This window comes from Bactrocera latifrons, unplaced genomic scaffold, assembly GCF_001853355.1.
Source record: "Bactrocera latifrons isolate USDA-ARS-PBARC rearing strain unplaced genomic scaffold, ASM185335v1 scaffold_171, whole genome shotgun sequence".
Classification (NCBI taxonomy): domain Eukaryota; kingdom Metazoa; phylum Arthropoda; class Insecta; order Diptera; family Tephritidae; genus Bactrocera; species Bactrocera latifrons.
This window is the reverse complement of record NW_017535197.1, coordinates 533,437-539,581: the sequence shown is the minus strand read 5'-3', so window position 1 is coordinate 539,581 and position 6,145 is coordinate 533,437. Positions and strand designations below refer to the sequence as shown.

The 6,145-nt window shown below is 34.4% G+C and overlaps 1 protein-coding gene across 2 annotated transcripts in view; it reads right to left on the bottom strand.

The window, feature by feature from the left end:
* The window catches only part of LOC108966945 (calcium-binding mitochondrial carrier protein Aralar1), a 31,749-nt gene that overhangs the window by 11,734 nt on the left and 13,870 nt on the right, over positions 1 to 6,145 (bottom strand). The window lies entirely within an intron of this gene.

Here is a 6,145-nt window from a genome sequence, read left to right as displayed (position 1 = left end):
ATTTTATAACTTTGATTATTTTTATATTTTCAAATTCGCAAATTATTCACGAATGTATGACACAGTGAACACTTCTGTTTGTAGACCAAAAAAGTCATAAAAAATACAAAGTGCCAATGGCACGTAATACAATTGAAGAGAGGGGTACATACATACATACATACATATGTATATCAACATAACTTCCTCACTTTTATCTATAGGAGATATAATATCAACAACAATGCCATTGAAGACATTTTTCTCAAAATTTATAACTTCGTTTTAATATTTCTCTGACATGCTCTCGCCCTACACACATTCTCAGTGTGTGCTTTCACTGTGCGGTCCCTCAGCGTGACCCACTGCCATTGAGTCTTTCCGCATAAACATTATAATCCATGTATTGCACGTATATTTATTTACATAAATACCAATGTACATATGTACCGGTTAGTTCACTAAATCTTCACGTGCTCCAGAGTTGATGGAGCTTTTTTGCTTTTGGTGGGGCAGTGAAGCGGCTCCAAGAGCGATTTCATACAAATAAGAGTCTACGTTTAGTTGAGGCGCCGAGATCAGTTGACTCAAACAGAGCGCTGAGCATACTATATACTCTTAGATACTTAATGAAAAATGTTGTTGTTCGCAAGCCGAGTGAAATATTTTGTTGTTAGGTACTTGTTTCAATTATTTTTTCAGCGTTTCCAACATTTCAGTTTGAAAACACGCTTCAATTATGAAAATGCATGCGAGAAAACGAACTATATTGAATTTTCAAAATAATGAAGTACAGAAATTAGATTAAGAATTGTAGGCAATATATTATTATTTAAAAATAATTTTAGTTAAATGTAACAAAGCAACTCTATTAATTGTTTTAACTACAGGGCATGTGCGATGCCAAGTTGCTAATGAGCGGTTAAAACAATCTGTAATCAACCTCCCAAGTAACAAACTCAGGCAGCTTGTCGCATTATACACCGGCCACTGTAAGCTCAAGAAGCACTTAAATAACATGGACCTAGAGCTTCATGTGCAAATTGACGGTTCTGCGACTTAGAGGCCGAAACTCCAAAACACCTGCTAATTGACTGCAACGCAGTCTGCAAACGCAGTATAAAGGCCCTTGGATCCATATTTCCAAATAGGTAAAACATCGCCTCAATAGCACATAGCAATATATTGGAATTTATCAATATGCTGGAGCTAAGTCAGTCGTTGTGAGTTAGAAGGGGACACAATAGATCTTAGATAAATACGTAACTGTCTCTTACTGGAACCTCGCAATGTAATCTGTTATTTATTATAAATTATCAGCTTGTGGGCAAACTAGTAACTCAGTTTTTGAGGTATCGATCTGGAATTTCTCGACGTCCTTTTCTCTTCAAAAAGCTACTCATTTGTACGAATAGCCGATATTTTAGACCACCATAGAATATAGCTGTCATAAAACTAAATGATTCTAATCAAGTTCTCATGTGAAAAACTTTATTATATGACAAGGCATATCCACGAATCTTTTATTGTATGTAGCTTCGATGCAGCCGAAATTAACGTTATTTCTTGTTTTGTACTTTTGTTGCTTAAACCATCAGTATTTCATCTATATGCTCACTACTCTAAACGCTTATGGCTTCATTACCAAGCTATATAACCAAACCTAAATGTGAATTATTTTCTACTTCATTCAATGTAGGTAAAATTTCAGCTGGTATATTTTTTGCGCCAGTCGTTAGTAATTGTACTTGCTTTTAGTATCCCTCTATAAAAGCGTAATGTAGCTTTCTAAGCTACTTAGTTCTACCGTTATAATGTATTTATACCAGTTTTTGTTCGATTCGGCATTCAAAAAGTTTGTCTAAACGAAAATGGCTAATTTGGAATTACAGAGAAATTTAAAGGATAAATTTATCCTTAGAATAAAACTGTGAAATATCGGAGCTCTAAATTGTACACCCACTCTAAAAACCCATTTCAACACAGATTTTTCAAAGAGAGTATTTCCCATGGATAATAATAGTTATAATAATAATGATTATGAAGTCGGTATGAGTAGTTTAAAATGAAGAAACAATCCAAAGAATATATCGTCACCTAAAATCCAAAATAACGTAACCTCACTTTTCATAAGCTTACAAACGACAAAAAAAAAAGATTTTATAGAAACCACTCATATTGAAATAAAATGTGAGTTTTCGTTAAAAAATTGTTATGCATTGGTTATATATTGCACATAGATCAAACGTGCATTTGTTGACTTATCCACATTCATAACTTAAATACACAATTTGTACATATAGTAGTATTAACGTAATAGTATTTCTAATACGTGTGCTTACTAGTATCTAAAACAAGAAAAAACGTTAACTTCGGCTGCACCGAAGCTAATATACCCTTCACAGGAGCATTTCTTTTAATAACTATGTGTTAAGTTTGTTTGGAAGCCAAATGTTATAGTAATCCGATCCACGTCAAATTTCGTGAAAATACCACGTCAAATACGAAGTTTTCCATACAAACCCTTAATTCCGATCGTTGGGTTTGTATGGCAGCTATATGCTATAGTTAACCAATCTGAACAATTTCTTTGGAGATTACATTGTTGCTCTAGAAAATAACCTGTGCCAACTTTTATGGAAATACATTGTGAAATGTGAAAGTTTTCCATACAAGAGCTTGATTCTGATCGTTCAGTTTGTATGGCAGCTATATATGATAGTGGTCCGATATCGGCAAATCCGACAAATGGGCCGGTTCTTGAAAAGAAAATGACGTTTGCAAAATTTCAAAACGATATCTCAAACACTGAGGGACTAGTTCGTATATATACGGACAGACGGACAAACACATATAATTATTATCTAATAGTAAATAGCAAACTAATCAGCAAATGCGCATTTTTATATAAATTGCAACAGCTGTGAAATGAAAATCTTTATATTTTTTATTCGTGAATATATTTTAAATGTATTTATTCAGAGATTTCAATTTTAGATTAGAAAAAGGTTTAAGTTTTTTAACTTGAATCAAGCATATCTTGCTAAGTATTTAAATATTAAAATTATCACGTTTTCGTGTCGCATTATTGTGCTACGTACAGTTATTTATATAATATGTGGAATTATTTTTTACTATTTTTTATAGAGGAAGTTTACTCGATTGACATTGCTGTAAAAATTGTGTGGAATGTGGATGTGCCTCCTGTTGCCAGCTCAACGCAAATATATATTTACTATGTGCATACTATATGGAGAAGATAACCTTGCAGTCAAATGAACGAGGCAAAATCCACTTTACACCTATAATGGACCACTAGCCTAACTAGACAGCCAACTGCCGTTTTTCGAACAAGAAACTCCCCTTTTTACTTGCTGATGTTAGCCAGCTGACCATTGTCAGATTTCCATCAGAAATCTATATAGGATATACTAATTACTTCATTTTACCATATACTATTCCAAATTAAAATCATAAACTATTTAGGATTAACATCAAATTATTTTCATTGAAAAAATCAGAAGAATCTTACTTTTCTGAGCAAATTTTGCAAAACAATTGTACACTTAGACTACCTACTTCTGTGACTAACATACAAACTAGTGTCCTTCCTAACTAGTTTGCTTCTTTACTACCCATATGATAGGCATACTATACATACAATTGTAATACATATATATACTATTTATATACAAGAAGGGAACTGCAATTTCAGAATATATTTTGTGATGATTTTGGTGTGAATTTCTGCTGACGTAGATAATATTGCGTAAGCAATGGCAAAATCAAAGAAAATATGATGAACAGCGTTTGTAGCGATAAACACACGCATTCGGGATAATAATCTACTGGTGGTCTCCTCGGTATATTCGTATACTTATGTATAAGCGATGATATATATAGCGATGTCGGTGATATGACTAAGAGGGCAGTGCACTGCGAGACGTTCATTGTGATAATGGGAAATGATGAAATCGGAGACACTAAAAACAAATGCAGTAAGCGAAATTGTATGTTACATTTGAAAACAACAACAGGTTGTTTACACGCACGAAGTAAGTGGTGGGTAAATTGATGTTTAAAATATGTAATTTTAGAATACATATATGGTGTGTTTCCTAGGGGAAGGTTATAATGGACTGATGGGAAGTTGTTTATGGACTTTTAAATAGCATTTTACACATATTAATGCTTTAAATATGGAATATAAAGTATACTACTGAATATCTAAATATATTATTGAATGTGTTACTCAAAAATTGTGCCCAGTACCCATAGTTGACTTTTGATCGAAAATATCGGACAATGTGTGAGAATTGATCTTAAGTGATAGTTTTTCTCCGGCTGACCTTACTCTATATGATTGACTCCAATTGAAAGTGATAACTTATAGACTAGGTAGTAAAAAAACAAACCGTTTGCTCAATCCAGATAGTAAGCGCAACTACTCCGACCACCTGGAAGCGACCAATAAGTTATCAGAAGTCTACTATGCCAAGTTATTGTGCTAAATTTGGAGAAGAATAATACTCTCTTTAACTGAGACAAACAGTTTTCCAAAGTTTATTTTCTCATTCGAAATACTTTTCGAACAGCATTCATTACATGAGTGGGGTTCGTAATATTCAATTTCTACCTTGCATGACGCTTTTTTCTCAGTCACTATAAATAATTGAGTTCCCAATTCAACGAGATCTTAATGCAGGTGTAAGTGATGTAATCTTATTTAGATGGCGCGAGTAAACTGGATATAAGTGGATGTTCCTTCATTTAGCTTAAATAAACATGCATAACTTGTTTGATTTGTAGAAGCGCCTAAATTCGCCTGCACTAAGCCGCCACTCCGCTAGGTCCTCGTATTATCCCATTTGTCTACGAGTATCTCAACATTTGTATGTACGGATAGCTGTAAACCAAACATAAATAACGGCAATGGGCTAGTAAGCAAATCTGTGGTTTTTATATTTGTACATTAGGGTGTCTGTTTTTTCCTAAGCAATTTTTTTTTTCAGACACCATGTCGTATGAGTAACGAAAAATGTATGAGGCACTTGTATTAGTGTTTAGTGCATTTAATGCATAACTTTAACTACGTATAACTTTTAAGGGAACGTTTTTGTGAAACCAATTAAAAAAATCTTTTTTGTAGAATGCCCCGTAAGCAGAAAATCAAGACTCAGACAAAATCTAAAGTGTGGGTTCCCCTCAACAAATTGAACGTCCCGGATATATTGTTCCAACAGTCTGGCCACCTGCACCGGACCCCATCATCCAGAAGCCTCTTGCTCCCTAGATATTTCTCTCTCTCCACGTCAACATCGGAAATCGAACCATTCCGCCAGAATGACACACTCAAGCCCCTTCTTGGCCTGAATGCAACAGCAATAAATATGGAACACCTTAATGTACATACGTACACATACATACTAATATATACATACATATGGGCAATTGTGCAGGCGCACATGTTGTTGTTTTTGCATGTTGCATTTTGCACGCCAAAACGCTTCGTATTATGTACTTTGCTTAAAATATTCAGACTATGTCAGCTGTTTGCAAATACACGTTCGCAGTTGATTATTGTTGTATTTCGTTGTGGTTGTTGCCGCAGTGCGTTTTGTTTGTATGTTTCTTTTTTGTTTTTGTTGGCATGTCTTACTGCAATTGTGATTCTGGCGGCAACTTATTGCTATTGTTGTTGTTGTAACAGACACATTACGTTATTACACAACAATAACAACGACAATGACCTTCACTGCGCGTAGAGCGGGGCACAGCAACAGGAACTTGTAAATAAAGAGAAACACGTGTGCATTGGTGTGTGTGCGTTTGAGTGCATCAAAGCCGACATTGGATATAATAAATACATATGTACATACGAGTGTTGCGAGTGCGCCCGGAAAATAATATCGGCGAGCTTTTAAGCAAAGCAAGCGCTGAACAGACATAGCGCTCGTACACAACCAGACATAGCGCTGGTTGCACCAATTTCTAGTGAAAACAAAACTGACTCGAAGAATATTTCGGAGGGATTACTAGGTGGAGATGTTTTGAAGTTTAGAAAACGTAATAATGTTTTTCATTACAAAATTATTTTGAGTGGGGAAAATATTTCAAAAGTATTTAAAGATAAGTAAAACTAAAAAATAAAAAAATTTAAAAAATA